Raw genomic sequence first — 17,828 nt, forward strand, 5'->3', positions numbered from 1 at the left:
TGGATGGTCCGAGCGCGGACCGTATAATACGGAGCAGTGGAATCAATTGGGCCAATATGTCCAGTTGCCGCAGCGATGTGGCCGTCTCCGCATCGGCTGGTGGAGCGCCTTCCCCCCAGTCGCTGCTCGGCACATATCTACCTTACCACATCTCTCTCCTACTATTACTCAACTGAAAATATTTCTTGTAACCACACGGATACCACACAAGTGGAATTCACTGTAAAACCACACGAAGGGCGAGGCAGCGCCTCTCATCCTTCGGGGCTCGGCCATACACAGCGCAAGTTGTACTCGCCTTATCCAAACATTCCTGGGGTTATTTTGGACCGGGAGAAAGGGCGCAATGATCGACACTTCCACCCGTGATGCCCATTAGTGATGCTGCATGATTAGCGTCTGACTTATCTCGTAAAGTTACAGCAAGATGACAGGTTTTTAGGGAACTGCCTTGTAAGCAATTCCCCAAATTATCACTAGTATTAGGGCAGCAATGGAGAATCCTGTGCGGCCTCACAAACATCGCTACAGCCACTGCGTGAGCACTTGCTATTGTGAGAGCCCTGCCCAGAGCTGCTGTACACAAGAGCGGCCACTACATTGTGCGGAGCGGTTGCGGCTCCATCTATTGGCTAAATATGGAGGAGCAGGGCATCGCAAACCAACTAATCTCACATTGATCAGCGGTTCAAGGGTTAACGCATCAATATCCCAGTCCAGGAGAATTACAGCAGATCGGTCACCAGATTTTACTGTGGTGACTGCACACATGAAAATCCATGTCAGAACGGCTGTATAATAAATACTTATGGATTATTTCATCTCGCTTCCTACACACCTAGCATGATTGACAGCTCCTCAATAACCCTCCTCCCTGCAGCTGCTTAATCTCTGCCAACATAACCTGAAGACCAGCTCCTCAGCGTCTCTCCTCCATACTGCTGGGGAATCTCTATCCACCTGGCCCGATTGCCCCTCCTGCCTGCTGCTCCTGGATCTCAAACCACCTAGCTTGATTCACAGTTCCTCTGTGTCCTTCCTCCCTGCTGATGGGGAATCTCTATCCACCTGGCCTGACTGACCCTCCTGCTCCTGGATCTCGAACCACCTAACTTTATTCACAGACCCTCAGTGTCCCTCCTCCCTGCTGCATCTCTGCCCACCTAGCCTGATTGACAGATCCTCCCTGCTCCTGTTGACTCCCCACCTGGCTAACCTGTCAGATGCTTAATTTCCCTCCTACCTGCAGCTAACTCTCTGGCCACCTAGCCCGATCTTTCCTCCCTGCTGCTCCTGAATATCCACCCGTCCATCTTGATTAACAGCACCTCAGTGTCCTTCAGTCCACCTGGCATACCTGACTGTTTCTCAGTGTCCCTCCTCCCTGCTACAGCTGAATCTCCACCTGGCTTACCTGACAGTTCCTCAGTGTCCTTCATCCCAGCTCAGGTGAATCTCCACCTGGCTTACCTGACAGTTTCTCAGTGTCCCTCCTCTCTACTACAGCTGAATCTCCACCTCGCTTACCTGACAGTTCCTCAGTGTCCCTCCTCCCTGCTACAGCTGAATCTCCACCTGGCTTACTTGATAGTTCCTCAGTCTCCCTCCTCCCTGCTGCTGACTCACCAACCATCTATTCTAGCCTGATTGGCAGCTCCTCAGTGTCCCCCCCTGTTGCTGCTGCTGAGATCTCGCATGGTTTAGTACAATCTTAGGCTGGGTGGGCAGTGACTGAATACACTTGAATTCTTGATCTCTCTCACACTTTAGCTGGTCTAAACAAAAAGGTTCATTTTAATATCAGAATCATACAGCCATTCTGACATTGCTTTTCACGGCAAGTACATCGGCCTCATCAAGTCTACAAGATCTATTTAAAAGATATATGAAGTCTATAATATAAAATCTCTTGATGGATTAGTTTTAAGAATAAAAGATAAAAATGTCAGGCTCAAAAAGGACGGTGCCCCCTCTACTGTGTTTATGGGGCACCTTACGGAAGGGGCCAGTGGCGACAGACGACCCCCGATGTGGAGATCCCTGTACTCCCCCCATCACGATCACTATTTGGCTCGGTAACCTCTCCATTTACGGGTTTATTTGCTCTCTGCGCAGAATGAAAGCACGGAAATTACATTAGACGCATAGAAATACGTCACCATAGATAAAAAGGAAGGTAAAGACTGAGCAAACAGCAGGAGCGGCCGCCGCACGCACCAAGAATGACTGCATGGGAAGTACCGGTACCTTCCAATCCTGCAGGATTACAGGAGCCCATACATTGCTGGGAAACTACAATGGAGCGCTAATCTGTACCCACTGCAACTAAAAGCAGGGGAGCGCGGAGGTGTAATAAGGGCCAAGGGAGAAGCTAATCTGACCCAACGATTACCACCCAAGCAGAGATGAGGAGATCATGTTGGCGGATTGGAGAACCCCCTGTTGATCACTGTCAATACACATGCACTGCCCGGAATCCAGCTAAAAAGGACAAATGGGAGGAGCATAATGAAACTGGATGCCACCAATCAACATTGTGAAAACTTTCTGGAGATGGCAATTGGCTGAAATCAACACAAGATAAGCAGCTGCTCCTCCTCCCACGAGTCCTTTTCAGTTGGATGCCGTGCCGGAAATCAAGACCCCTACGGCTGGGGGTCCCTGGGCCGTGACTGTATGGAGGAGCTCGTTATCACATGCACATCAAGACAACGACTTCTATGGGTGTAGGTCCAGGAGTGTACGGTGGCGTCTCCCACAATCTCAGTTTAGGGTCCACATTTTGATGGCACCAGGTTTTGGGAGGTTATAAAAGGAACTAAATTCATAAATATAAGAAAAATAACCCCTTTCTTCGAATAGATTACTAGACCCCGGATGTGCCCCTAGCATAGAGGCGGTACAGACCTGCTCCATACACCGCATAGTGGCCATTCTTGGGTACTGCAGCTCAGCTCCTACTGAAGTGAACAGTGAATGTGCTAATTGCTTATCCCACGGTGTCTATAATGGGGTCTCATTGTGTACGGGGGACGTGCTGAGGTACTGACACTCCTCTCCCTCTCTTCTTTTTGGGAGATCTGGAGGTCGGACCCATCAAAGAGTTATGTATTATCCCAATGGAATAGCGTTTAATTAAAAATGCATTGAGATAAAACAAAGTGACGGTATCGCAGTAGGCTGAGCTGCAGTCCTATGTAAGCTTACAATAGATGTGGATTAAACTCAACTCCTCTTTTATAAAATAAATATCACATGAAAGAAACTGCGAGGATAAAGAGGAGTTTGCAACAGGGTCAAAAAAAATGACAGATCCCAGATGTGTTTATGGAAGAGGTCAAAGAATGAGTCTCCGGCCAGCCGCAGGAAAAAAAACACCCAAGAGGTCACAGTAAAAAAGAAAACAATAGTAAAGTAGTGGAGGCTCCACCACAGACCAGAGAAGAGACACCCAGAACCCTACAGATACAGGAGCTGGAACACAACATCCCCAGCCCATGTGTTACTAGCTGCTTTACATAGGACTGCAGATAACCCTACAGCTCACCCTCAGTGAGATATCCAATGATGGAGAGCAAGAGTTATAAAGAGTAAATCCAGCTCTGCTACATCTCTCCATACATCCAGAACCACAGCAGGGGGCTCCGCGCTGTGTGATCGGGTCATGGACAGTGTGAGGAGTTACACAACCATCAGGCGCAAAAGAGGCAAAAAGTTATAAAGGAGAAGTTACAGAAGTGACCAAGAGCATCAGAGAGTAAGGAAAGGGTCAGAGCAGAGGCCACCGCTCCAGGGACCTCAGATCTACAGTATATATATATACCCCAAGAGCATCAGAGAGTAAGGAAAGGGTCAGAGCAGAGGCCATCGCTCCAGGGACCTCAGATCTACAGTATATATATATACCCCAAGAGCATCAGAGAGTAAGGAAAGGGTCAGAGCAGAGGCCATCGCTCCAGGGACCTCAGATCTACAGTATATATATATACCCCAAGAGCATCAGAGAGTAAGGAAAGGGTCAGAGCAGAGGCCATCACTCCAGGGACCTCAGATCTACAGTATATATATATACCCCAAGAGCATCAGAGAGTAAGGAAAGGGTCAGGGCAGAGGCCACCGCTCCAGGGACCTCAGATCTACAGTATATATATATATACCCCAAGAGCATCAGAGAGTAAGGAAAGGGTCAGAGCAGAGGCGATCACTCCAGGGACCTCAGATCTACAGTATATATATATACCCCAAGAGCATCAGAGAGTAAGGAAAGGGTCAGAGCAGAGGCCACCGCTCCAGGGACCGAAGATCTACAGTATATATATATACCCCAAGAGCATCAGAGAGTAAGGAAAGGGTCAGGGCAGAGGCCACCGCTCCAGGGACCTCAGATCTACAGTATATATATATATACCCCAAGAGCATCAGAGAGTAAGGAAAGGGTCAGAGCAGAGGCGATCACTCCAGGGACCTCAGATCTACAGTATATATATATACCCCAAGAGCATCAGAGAGTAAGGAAAGGGTCAGAGCAGAGGCCACCGCTCCAGGGACCTCAGATCTACAGTATAAATATATACCCCAAGAGCATCACAGAGTAAGGAAAGGGTCAGAGCAGAGGCCACCGCTCCAGGGACCTCAGATCTACAGTATATATATATACCCCAAGAGCATCAGAGAGTAAGGAAAGGGTCAGAGCAGAGGCCACCGCTCCAGGGACCTCAGATCTACAGTATATATATATACCCCAAGAGCATCAGAGAGTAAGGAAAGGGTCAGAGCAGAGGCCACCGCTCCAGGGACCTCAGATCTACAGTATATATATATACCCCAAGAGCATCAGAGAGTAAGGAAAGGGTCAGGGCAGAGGCCACCGCTCCAGGGACCTCAGATCTACAGTATATATATATACCCCAAGAGCATCAGAGAGTAAGGAAAGGGTCAGAGCAGAGGCCATCGCTCCAGGGACCTCAGATCTACAGTATATATATATACCCCAAGAGCATCAGAGAGTAAGGAAAGGGTCAGAGCAGAGGCCACCGCTCCAGGGACCTCAGATCTACAGTATATATATATACCCCAAGAGCATCAGAGAGTAAGGAAAGGGTCAGGGCAGAGGCCACCGCTCCAGGGACCTCAGATCTACAGTATATATATATATACCCCAAGAGCATCAGAGAGTAAGGAAAGGGTCAGAGCAGAGGCCACCGCTCCAGGGACCTCAGATCTACAGTATATATATATACCCCAAGAGCATCAGAGAGTAAGGAAAGGGTCAGGGCAGAGGCCACCGCTCCAGGGACCTCAGATCTACAGTATATATATATTAGGAATTTACAGTCGTTTTAATCTGCAATCCAAATGTGAATTCCCACGCTAGGTATAGTAATAGTAATACGAAACTGCACAAGTTGCACACTCCGCTCTGCTGCACCAGACACGCGCAGCCCCGCTGTATCTCTCGGCTCTGCTACACCGCACAAGTTGGGCTCTACTCCACCTGGCTCCGCGCTTCTGCCGCCGGGTCACACACCTGGGTAGTGGAGCGGCCGCCCTCTCCTCCTCCTCCCGGCTGGCCGGCCATGCTGTGCCGGTCCTCCTCTATGGCGCAGCTCCCCGGACTCTCCGCTTGTGCAGAGCCGCATCCCCCGTACAGCAGCTCCGCCGCCGCCGCTCCTCCTCCTGCTGTTAACCCCTGCACTGCTGACTCCCTTCCACTGCCGGCTCCGGGCAGCACCGGGGTTTGACATGTTGGACTCTGGAGCCAGCAGGACCCGATCAGTCACCAGAAGTAGCCGCCTCCCCAGTGCGGCATCTGGTGCTGCATCTGCAGTATAAGGGCCTGTGCACACATTGCAGATCTGCTGCGTTTTTTTCTGTGCAGATTTGTTATAAACCGAGTCCAGCAAAGTGCATGAGAATCCTGGAGCCTGTGCACACGGTGCCATCTGTGACGTGAGTGGGGAAAAGTCTGCACCAAAAACGCATCTATTCTCCAATGCACAGGACTCCGGTCTATTGGACAGTTCAGAGTAGCCGGGGCTCAGGCTATGTGCACACGCTGCGGATTCTGCTGCGGTGTACAGTACCATTATAATCAATGCAAAAGCCGCTGTGCACACGCTGCAGATTTTTTTCATGCGGATTTGCTGCGGGTTCACACCTTCTCCATTGTAGAGGAGTGAAACCGCAGGGCTAAACTACAGGCTAATCTGCAGTTCTTTTGATCTGTGGATTTACCTGCGGATTTTGCCAAATCTGCACAGAAAAATCCGCAGCCCATTCCGCAGCGCGTGCACACACCCTAAGGCTAAGTACCCACGTGCGCAGAAAATTCCTGACAAAAAACCGGACTCCTTCCCAGAAAACGCGCATTTTTGCCGAAGTTTTTTCCGGAGCGTCCCCAGTCTCATAGACTATAGCTAGAAATGCGGATTTTTCCACGAAATTAATGAGCATGCTGAGTTTTTACCGCGATGCGTTTTTTTTCATGGGAAAAAACATATCAATATGCACAAAAAGTGAGTGGGATGCTTCTTGCAAGCGTTTTTGCCGGTAAAAATGCTTAAAAACGCATACATGTGCACTTACCCTAAGGCTGGTTTCACATTAGCGTTTTTGCGCAGCGCATCGTGCTCGTCCATGCGCATGCATACTTAACTTTAACATGGCGTGTGCATGGTCTTGCGTTTGCACGCGTTCATATGCGTTTTCTTGCGCATGCGTTTTTTAAAGGTGTGCGCTTAGGCGCGCCAGACGCAACCTGTTGCATTTTTGGGTCCGCCGAAAGGTGTAAAAAAAAAAACGCTTCCGCACGGAATGCAACAAAATAACGCACTACAGTCTATGGGAACGCAGGCATGCGTTCATCTGCGTTTTAGTGCGCATGCGTTTTTGGCGTAAAAATGTGTAGACACTGGTTTTAACCCCTAGAGAACGAATATGCATAAAAAACAACGCATGCAGAAACGCATTTCGATTGCGCACGATGCGCTGTGCAAAAAAACGCTAATGTGAAATTAGCCTAACGGGGATCCCAGAAGGTTAGAGGTCACAAGCCTCCTGTCCAGTCGTCCATGGACCTGAGCCCTGTTTCTCAGTCAGCCCAACTCTTGTGTACAACGGTGAGAACCCTGCCAACGAGCCGAGTGCTGTGGTCGCACAAGATGTATTCACACTGCGGGGCTGGGAATCTGGGGCCTCCTCAACATGCAGGCGCCATACCTATCATGGAGAGCAATTTATAAAAGTTGATATTTCGGCCTCACTAGGGATCAGAAACAGAAGAGCCACCTTCACAGAGTGCAGCAGCCTTAGTGCTGCTGAAGGTGGCGCTTTTACTTAAAAACACTCTGGGGGGGTGACAGGTTCCCCATTAACGCTCATTGTTTGAGTATTTAATCAATCTGCATAGTACGTCCTCTGTTTTGCAGGTCAACAAATTAGCTCTGATGGTACAATGTGTAATCAACACATTAACAAACATCTATTGTTCAATTACCCTGCGTCCCTGTCCTCCAGAGATAACAGACAATAAGTTACAACAAACATCAACTCAAAACTCATACGAACAATAGTCTGTTTCTTGACCAACCAAAGAAAAACATATAAACTCAAAAGTCAACATAAAAAGAATAGCTTATGTCTCCTGGCCTACTGAATTTACGTCTGGATAATTAAGATTAAATGCTGTACAGTAAGCTACACTGATTATATCTCTCACTGGCGTATTTCTACTTCTCTCTATAAGATTCTTATATTACTTAGAAAACTATCATACAGAGGTTAGGCGAGAAAAATCGCATTGTACTTGCAATGACACTCGTCCTACTCTTCAGACATCGGAGCGATTTTACTTACGCTGATCATCGGCAAGACACAACTATGAGACTTTGAATGGACAGAATTCACCATTTTCTCAGACAATGTTGAGTATTGTTCACTTTGACTCTGGTGAAGGGTCCATAAGAAACCGAAAATCTAAAACTTTCCCAGGGGAAACAATGTTCTGCGCACTGGACACAATGACCGCGACAGCTCAACACAGAGCAAGTAATTCAATTAGATGTTACACACCCCAAACAAAGACATATTCTGCTCCTGAAGATGCTTTTTTTTTTTTATGCCTAGTTCTTGGTGCTTTTTGCCCGTTTTTCATTCAGCCTTCCTTTTGAGTACAGTTTAGATGCATTCGCCTGTGTTTTTTAGGTTTGTCATTGTGAGAAGGGTCAGGGAATTTCCAGATGTTTTGAACCGATTCATCGAAATTGCTAATTTATTGTCTTAATGTACTTCACTTCTACTTTTTTTTTTATTTCAAATTTTTGTGCAAATTTTAGCGACATTTTACTGGAACATGTGACTTTTTGGGCTGAAAAAGTAAAAATAAAGAGCATTTTTTTATTTTTCGCAATAATTATGAGCCACGTGAATCATTTGGAGCAAACAACAAAAACAGACAGAAAAAAAAATAAAGGTGACTTAAAAAGGTAGGAATAATACTTTTTCTGGCCATACCAATGGGAGTTATTCTGTAGGCTTTATACATACTTTACTCTCATGTTACAGTTTGACCCCTTTGGGCTATTTCACTATACGTCTTGTATCCTGCATTTTTCGACAGTTTTACCCTCTGTCGACCCTGTCTCCAATCTTCTGTGGTCTCTGAGCTAGTGGGTGCAGACTCGCTGCTAGGATGTCTCCCATACACAGCACACACAGACATGAGGGATGTCTGCACTTCTGTGTCTATGTAGTAAATGTTCAGAAGCAGCAACAGCATGGATGACAATATACAGAGGTACTGAGCAGTGTAGCTGTGAATCCAGCACTGTAGTGAGACAACACTTACTAGAAAGCACCAGCACCATTTGTGTGTCTTAATGGCATCAAAACAGACTGACACTTCCTGTTCTGTAGTGATCACTTTTCAGCAGTTTCATTATAATTACATACAAGATTACAATGAAAGGTAACGCCTATGTATAGATCACTCAGAATCCACCAATCATAAACCCATAATCAGGAAAACATAATTGTTTTGCTAATACAGGTAATACATTTCCTTTCATGGAAAAAGGGTTTGTCAGCTCCCGGCAACACCAGCAAACAGTTGCAGAGAGGCGGACATTACGCAGGCCGATGACTGGCATGGACCAATCAAGTTCTCCAGAATGTGAGCATGAGTATAAACATTCTTGCTTGTAAAGGATGAGATGCCCCTTTATGACATCCGTGTACCCTATTAGGGCACATTTCTAAATATTTGCTGCTGAGAAAATGGTACTTTATAAAGTACATGGCAGGAGGGAGAATCACAGCCTGTATAAAAGCAGAGGCAGGGAATGCAGCAGCTGTTTTATGGTGAATCTGGATAGTGACAGGATGTCGTACCTCACAGCTTGGTAATAGAAATGGGGAAAGAAACACGGAGTAAACTGTGCAGTGTGTGACAGGACAGCATAGAGGAAGGATTCATTATACGATGGATTATTCTGCTCTGTATGACCCACATGTGATGTGACCGCAGCCCGGCCGGGCCCCTGCTTAGACGCTCTTTTACAAGTTTAGCTCATCAGACAATTAATCAGGCATGGAGGGAGCATCAGAGGTAATCAGCGACCGAGCAAACAGCTATTAGACGCCCGTGGCATATGGCGAGATTACACACTGTCCACTGCGCGGTGCCGGGTGCTCATGTCAAGCGGAAGAGCCTGCTGCATGTGCTGACGGGAAGGAGTGGAGGACGGAGACATGATCGCGTCTGACCACATATTCTCCCTGCAGCAGCCACGGGAATCTGCAGCATTTCACGGCAGTGATCCACACTCTCCACCATGCATGATGACCGGCCAGGTCCACCATAACCGAGGCCACTCTTACATAGGGCTCCTTTGTTTTAACTCATAATGGAGGTCCGGAGCAGGGAAGTCCCCTCTATGACAGCCATCAGTTGGGATGTGGCATCAAAAGAAAAAGAGCGCCATGTAAAAAACTGTGCAGCAAAACCGTATGTGATATATTTCCATGGAACGATAATGTGCGGTGCACTCAGATGGCCGCTGCAGTCAGTCATTGATTGCAGCGGTCTCATTCCTTTCGTGCTAACATTACAGTACTTGTCATTGCAAATCTATTGATATACTTGCCTTATAACGTTTTCATTTCCTGTTCTGTCCAGATGTCACCGTATCCCAGAATTCCTAGAGGAGGAAGTTCACCGACCGCCATATTGGGACACCCAAGTGATGAGTGTGTCAATATGGAAGCTGCTGCTGGTACCAACCTATTGAACGGTACCACCAGCGGAACACCGTCGCACCACACACACACTGTATACGCCGTAAGCAACACACACACTCAGACTGTACGGAGCATACCACAGCTCCTGGGCAGGGGAGGAAGCAAAAGACAATACTGACATTACAGCGGGAGATCGCAGAGGATACATTTTGTGAGGTAAAATATTTCACTGACTGTTTTTAAACAATATTTTAGCTCACAAAATGTATCCTCTGCGATCTCCCGCTGTAATGTCAGTTTTGTCTTTTGCTTCCTCCCCTGCCCAGGAGCTGTGGTATGTTCTGTACACGGTCAGACACAGGGGTGAGAGAGACAGGGCACATGGGCGAGACAGCTCAAACGGGACAGCACAGGAAGGAGAGAGACAGCAGACAAGGGTGATAGCACATGGGGTAGACAGGTCAAAGAAGAGAGCACAGACGGGAGAAGTCGTCAGCACATGGGGGAGAGAGTCTCAACGCTGCAAAGCCTGCCCCCATCGTGACATTACCGCCCTCCCGATGTGATAGCATCGGGCCTCCATCTAGTAGTACATAAAGACCGTCAGGGACCAGTGAAGCAGGAGCGCTGGGGGATATACAGGGTGGGGAGTATTAGTACTGGGGTTATTTATCTTTCAGTATTTCCTGCAATCACTTTCATTTCTTATAGGGAATTTGTTACCAGAAAATAACATTGTTTACATCAGGTTTTTCTATCACACCGGTGATTCTTTTAGGCTATGTGCACACGCTGCGGTTTTTGCTGCGGTTCCGCTGCGGTTTTGGCCCTGTGGAACCGCAGCAGTTCCGCAGACATGGTACAGTACCATGTAACCCTACGGGTTTTTAAAACCACAGTGCTCACGCTGCGGTTTTTTCCGCGCGGTTTTGCTGCGGTTTATAAACCGCAGCATGTCAATTGTTTCTGCGGATTCTGCTGCGGTTTCACACCTTTAACATAGTAGAGGTGTAAAACCGCAGCAAAACCGCAGGTCACTTTACCTGCGGTTCCGCAGGGAAAAACCCGCAGGTGATTCCGCAGTGTGTGCACATAGCCTTAGGCCCTGTGCACACAGTGCAGATTCTGTGCAGTTCTGCAGCAGATTTGGCCCTGCAGAACTGCAGGTGATGTACAGTACCATTTAAGGCTATGTAAAACAAAAAATGCTGTGCACAGGCTGCAGATTTTTCTGCGCAGATTTGGTGCGGAATAAAAGAAGCAGCATGTCGTTTCTTTTGTGCAGTTTTCCTGCAGTTTTCCACCTGCTCCATTATAGAAACCTGCAGGTGAAAACTGCAGGGGAAATCCGCACAAAAACTGCACTAAATCTGCAGGTAAAATGCAGGTCATTTTACCTGCAGATTTAGCAAAATCCGCATCCGTAGTTTTTTGGCTCTGCGGATTTTGTAGAGAAAACCGCAGGTAAATCCGCAGGACAAAACTCCTGCGGTTTGCCTGCGGTTTTACACCTCATAATGAATGAGGTGTAAAACTGCAGCGTTTCTGCACCAAACAATTGACATGCTGCGGATTGTAAACCGCGGAAAAATCCGCAGCATGTGCACAGTGTTTTTTTTTCCATTGAAAATAAAGGTACTGTACAACGCAGCAGAATCTGCTGCGTTTCTGCAGAGCCAAAACCGCTGCAGAAAAGCAGCAGATTTCACTACGTGTGCACATACCCTTAGACTCCAATTTCCCATTTTAGCAAATGAGCAGATTGACCCTATCTCTTGTATTAAAGCATCTAATGAGCGTGTGCCATCTACTGTATATACTCAGTGGATAGCACTGCAGCCTTGCAGCGCTGAAGTCCTGGGTTCGAATCCCACCAAGGACAACATCTGCAAGGAGTTTGTATGTTCTCCCCGTGTTTGCGTGGGTTTCCTCCGGGTTCTCCGCTTTCCTCCCACATTCCAAAGACATACTGATAGGGATTTTAGATTGTGAGCCCCATCGGGAACAGTGATGATAATGTATGGAAACTGTAAAGCGCTGCGGAATATGTTAGCGCTATGTAAAAATAAAGATTATTATTATTATTTATATAGAGGTATTATCAGTGATTGTACAGGAGGAGGAGGTGAGCTGTGACATCACCTATTGTGAATGGTGGATCCTGTGTTATCTACTGTATATAGAGGTGTTATCAGTACAGGAGGAGGAGGTGAGCTGTGTATCACACATTGTGATTAGTGGATCCTGTGTTATAAGCTGCATATAGAGGTGTTAGCTGTAACTGTAATCCTGCCTCTGCTGACAAGGAAAGTGCTGAAAACTGTTCCTGAAAGGACAGGAAGTATGTCCCTTAAAAGCCACAGTGTCCATTGTGAAAAGTGCTTGATTTTTAAAGTTTTTTTTAATAATGATCTGGGGGCTCAGAGGGGTTTATATTTCCATGTCTCTGACTTTCTGAGACTTATGACAGTTTCCCAGACTAGGACAGTTTTGGAGATCTTTACAAAACAAAAGTGATTTTTGCTAAATGGATAAATGACATCAAAGAAGTTCTCACGATATTAAGAGCGTTGTATGACCCAGGTAGGAAGACAAGCCCCGGCCATGCGAGGCTGCGCACAGACCAAGCCCCGCTCAGCGAGCCAAATTATTTAAACAGGCCACAAGTTCAGCAGAGAATAAAGCTCTGGCTGCGGGATTTATTGACAGCAAATAAAAGCCCCAACTGAAAAAAAACCCCAAAGCGCTCGCATGTCAGAAAGTTCTTTGTCAGCACAGAACCCCCGGGCTAAATGTTTTCCCATTCATTGTAGAGAATACCACGTCTTAGTCTGGCTATTCTACCAAAATCCAGAACAGGGGCCTAAAGATGAAGAGGCTCGTCCTCTGTGTACAGCACTAATCTCTATTCTGGGGGGACAAAGGGCAGAAACAAAATAGGATTAAAGAAGAATCAAACTCATTTTTAATTTTGAAAAAATTTTGTCCTGCATGGAAAGTTATGAAACTTTACAAATCAGTTTATTAGGGAATATGTCTGTACAAAAAAAAATTGCTTTTGAAAATCTGCTTTTCCCAGGTTTACTTTTTGGAGTACAGATGATGGCAGTGATGGTTCAGCTCATCCTCCCGAGTGTTCCCCTGCAGCAACAGCTCATCCCCAAGGGCGGAGCTGACTCATCACTGCCATCATCTGTGCTCCAAATAATTAACATTCTGGAGGCAGGGAACCAGACTGGAGAATAGACGGGGCTCGGAAGTCACTTACATATAATTATCTTTTACAGGCATGAAGATAAGTCCCTAAACAAAGTGATTTGAAATGTTTCATAACTTTCCATGCTGGACAAAATTATTTAAAAAAAAAAAATAAATAAAAGTTTAGTTTTAGTTTAGTTATTCTTTAAATACATTTCCACAACCCTTCATGACAGATCAGACACTCGGTTAGCTCCCTGTTGCGAGTTCATTTTCCCCTTCACTACTGAGGCCCGAGGAACTCCCTCTTCTGGTAAAGAAAGGTAGTGAGCCTGATTATCAAACACCTGAGTCTGATGATGATGACTGGCTGAGTGGAGTTACTGACTGGATATAAGGCTGCCGACGCCCTTCTGCCCTGCGGGTGATTTCTCTGTGGGATCCTTGGAGACCAGTCTGAATTCCTGCTCCTCTAAAGCTAAGTTTTCTGCTCGGCTTTTTGCATTTGTGCTTAGACTTTGTTTTGCTTTGTTTTTCTGGATTTCTGCCATTCCCTGCTGGGGTGTGCTGAATTCCTTTAGCTCTGTCTTCTGAAAATACCTGAGTGCTGATTTAGTTTTTGAAGCCTAGCTGCTTCAGGGTCTTTTTCATATCAGCTTGTTGGCTTATGTCTTTGATAGGGTTTTGGCAGATTGCAGACAGCAACCTTCCTTTCCTGTTCTGTTTAGCTAGCTTGGGCCCCATCATTTGCTCAGCCTATCTTTCTATCTGTGTGAGTGTTTTTTCATCTTGCTTCACCGTCATTAGATGTTGGGGGCTGCCTTTTACTTTGGGGTCTGCTCTGGGGCAGTTTAGATTTCCTTTTCTGTCTTTAGGCTATTTAGCGCTCCGGCTGTGATCGAGGGGTCTAGGGCACCGTAGGAACCCCCCACGGCTACTGCTAGTTGTGTTGATAGGTTCAGGGGTCTGCAATCTGATAGTTGCCAACTTCTCTGGTTTTCTGGACGTAGCTTCTATTTTTGTGTCTGCCTCCTACGGTGACTCAATCATAACAGCTCCCGCTCGCTCATCACTATGACGGATTCCATTATTAGTCCATTAGCCGTAGAGTCCTCGATATTCAGTCAGCAGAGCGGCTGTGAAGGCTTCTTGGCACAATGGAGCATCTAGAATGACTCCTGCTATTATTAACATGAACCAGGTGCACGGAAACATGTCAGATTACACAGCCAGCGTTCCCTGCAATCACTTATATCACTACAGTTCACACCGTGGGATTACTGCCAAATTAAAAAGTGCAAGGGATTAAGAGAAGAATGTGGCGGTCCGTGCAAGCGCACGCTCCAGAGGTAATCCGGGCACTGCCCACCTCTCAGAACTGCAGGCCGTGATTCATAGAACATAACACACGTTCTCCTGTTTGTTCTAAAAATGCAATGAAAATAACATCAATACATAAGGACAAATTCGTCGCCGATTAACCCTTTCCCTCTTCGACCATTTTTAGATTTTATCCTTTTGTTACTTCCTCCCAGCGCCATAAGTTTTTTTTTGTTTGTTTTTCTTTTCCACAGTTGTCCAAGTGCTGGGGGGTTTTTTCCCTCTTTTTTGGGGGGGAGACTGGCAGATACAAATAATGACATTTTATTTTCCATGTAACATCCAGAAAAATATGGGACAAAAAGTTTCTTTTGGAGGTGGAATAGTGAACTGGCATTATTATTTCGGGGGGGGGGGGGAATTTAAATTTTTTGCAGTTTTCACTGTGCAATAAAAAACAAAAAAACACTAACTTAACTCTGCAGATCTATATGATTAACGGAGGCCCAAAATCTATGTGGCTTTTAAAAAATAAAATATTTAAAAAAAAAAATAGACTTTGGAGGCGCCCCATTAACATCCCCAGATATTTTTTTTTTTTTTTAACAAAACTGTGACGCTTGTAGTCCGCAGAGTAAGTTTTAGCTTTTTTGGCACCTTTTCGGAGTACATACAATTTTTTATTACTTTTGATTCCTTATTTGGAGGTGCGGTTACCCCAAAATTGCCAATATTGGTATATTTTCATATACCGGTATATATTTTGACATTCATGATAAATATTATAAAATATTACATCATGAAGATTAAAGGCGGAGAGTCACTGCATGAAGAAGTGCATTACTTTTTGGCACTTGCCAGAAATGTGTCTCAGGTGACATCGGAGAATTGTATGTGGGACCCTCAATAAGATAAATCCATTAGCTCCGCTCACAGGTAGGATTTTTATCCGTCACTTTTCTCCACATACAGGTGTTTCGGGTCGTCACTTGGTTTTGGATGCCATGTACTAAAGTCAGTAGTAGGGATGAGCGAATGGTTATCACACGACTTTCACAACGCTCGGATGTGCTCCTTACTCGGCAAGTAATGGGCGTTGCTCGATTTAAACTCGATAGACAGATCTGTGGTTTTTGCCGCTGAGCCTCCAACCAGGCATAGTCGTGTGTGATAATGGGTGCAACCTGGTGGCGGCTGTGAAGCTTGGCAAATACCCACACATACCATGCTTGGCACAAGTGCTCATATTTGTAATTCGGTGGTTTCTGAAAACATATCCAGATTTGCCAGAGCTTCTGGTCGAGGTAAGCCGGGTCATTGCCCATTTCCACAAGTCGACTATAGCTACCGCCGCTCTGGCAGTGCTGCAGCTGCGCTTGCAAGTACCAGCTCACCGACTGGGCTGGAACTCTACACTGCACATGTTGGCAAGGCTTTGTGAGCAGAATCGGTCAATGGATGAGTACTAGCTCCAACACCCCGGTCGGTATTCTGGTCAGCTTCCGCACATAACAACTGAAAAGTCTGCATGGATATCTGACATTCGTTTGGTTCTCCAAGACATTGAGAACTCCACAAAGATGGTGAGCAGCGATGACGCCATAGTCAGCACAATTCACTTCTGTAACTACTTAAACAGTCGCTGCTTACAATTAAACATGAAGCTTTGCATGAGGACCAGGTGGGAACGGACGGAGGAAGACATATCAGAGAGACTGTATTCAGCCCAGTCTCATCTTATCTGCTCAGCGCGGATTGGGTAACAATGAGGAGATGGGCGCTCAGGAGGAGGAAAAAGAACAGGAGCTGGTGGCTAGCGCAACAGAGGCTGGTAGTCACATAACCTTTGTCCCGTCTCTGCTACGCGAATGGGCTGAGGATGGAAATGAGGAGGAAAAGAGGGAGATGGAGAGTTGCAATCATGGTGGAGACAGGAAGTGTTGGCTGTATGGAGTTTGGCACGTATGGCCGGTTTTATGTACCCCTGCCTTCCCTGTGACCCTCGTGTTACTTTCATCTTGAGGAAAAAAATAAACGAGTATTGGTTATTTACCATGCTAGCTAGACCCACACCGCAAGGAGAACTTTGCATCTTTTCTTCCTGAGGTGGAGAGGTCTTCGAAAATGATGCTATAGCAGAAAGCCCTTGTGGAAAATATGTTGAAAAAATTACCAGTATCCAACGCTAGCGGCAGGGGGCAAGCTTTCTTACCCAACCAAGTAGGATAGGCCAAGGAAACACTTAGCAGAGGCACGGGTACACTGTCAAAGGCATGGACCAATTTCATGATACCATCTCAGTGCCCAGGGCCTGATGACTGGGCAATTTTGACAAGGTGGAAAAAGTTTTTAAAGATAGTCAAGCAATACGTGGCCAACCAAACCAGCGTACTCCCTAATTCCTGAGTGACTTTCAACTATTGGATCTCAATGCTGGACACCTGGCTTGAGCTGTCCCTCTATGCCTTGGAGGTGTTGTGCTACCCTGCCGCTAGCGTCCTGTCTGAGTGGGTTTTTAGTGCCGCCGGTGGGGGATTATAACAGACAGGTGGTTTTATCTGTCAACAGAGAATGCAGACAGGCTCAGTCTCATAAAAAAAAGTCTCGGCTTTCCCATTGACTCCCCATTATACTTGTTACTCGAAAAGAGCATGCGAGTATTAGGAATTGCTTGGTTCAAGCAACGAGCACCTGAGCATTTTAGTGCTCGCTCATCCCTAGTCAGCAGCAGTTTCTCTTTGGCAGCAAACAGGCAATGAAGAGCAGCCCGTCCTCCTTTTTCCAAGAAGTACCAGAGGGACCATCACAGGAACATGATGAGCGCATCCTCAGTCCACATCAATAATTCCTCGGCAGCTGGGGACCGACATTAAAATTTTAAACTTCACAGAAAATATTTAACTCTCCGCTAACGAGACTTTTACATGTCACATCCTTCTCCCATACCAAGCATGATTTCTTTAGCAGAGCGTCTGTTGCATACATTGCTGAATTATATGCAGCATGCTATTGTCATTAACATTGACCGATCTGACAAACAATAGAACCACCTGCCTAATAATGTCTAGACCCTC

The 17,828-nt window shown here is 46.3% G+C and overlaps 1 protein-coding gene across 6 annotated transcripts in view; it reads right to left on the reverse strand.

Annotated features, from left to right (window-relative positions):
- Nucleotides 1–17,828, reverse strand: part of PDZD2 (PDZ domain containing 2) — a 328,957-nt gene that overhangs the window by 138,293 nt on the left and 172,836 nt on the right. Inside the window, exon 1 of one of the 6 annotated variants that reach the window (XM_073543884.1) lies at nucleotides 5,495–5,775. The exons of 4 other annotated variants lie outside the window; for them this stretch is intronic. The gene's annotated coding sequence lies outside the window, so the exon portion shown is untranslated. Of the gene's footprint in view, nucleotides 1–5,494; nucleotides 5,776–17,828 lie in introns of those variants that run through there. One more of the 6 variants, XM_073543883.1, reaches the window with a different exon arrangement.

Source organism: Dendrobates tinctorius, unplaced genomic scaffold (assembly GCF_039654945.1).
Source record: "Dendrobates tinctorius isolate UK_male_01 unplaced genomic scaffold, ASM3965494v1 ptg000135l, whole genome shotgun sequence".
Lineage (NCBI taxonomy): Eukaryota > Metazoa > Chordata > Amphibia > Anura > Dendrobatidae > Dendrobates > Dendrobates tinctorius.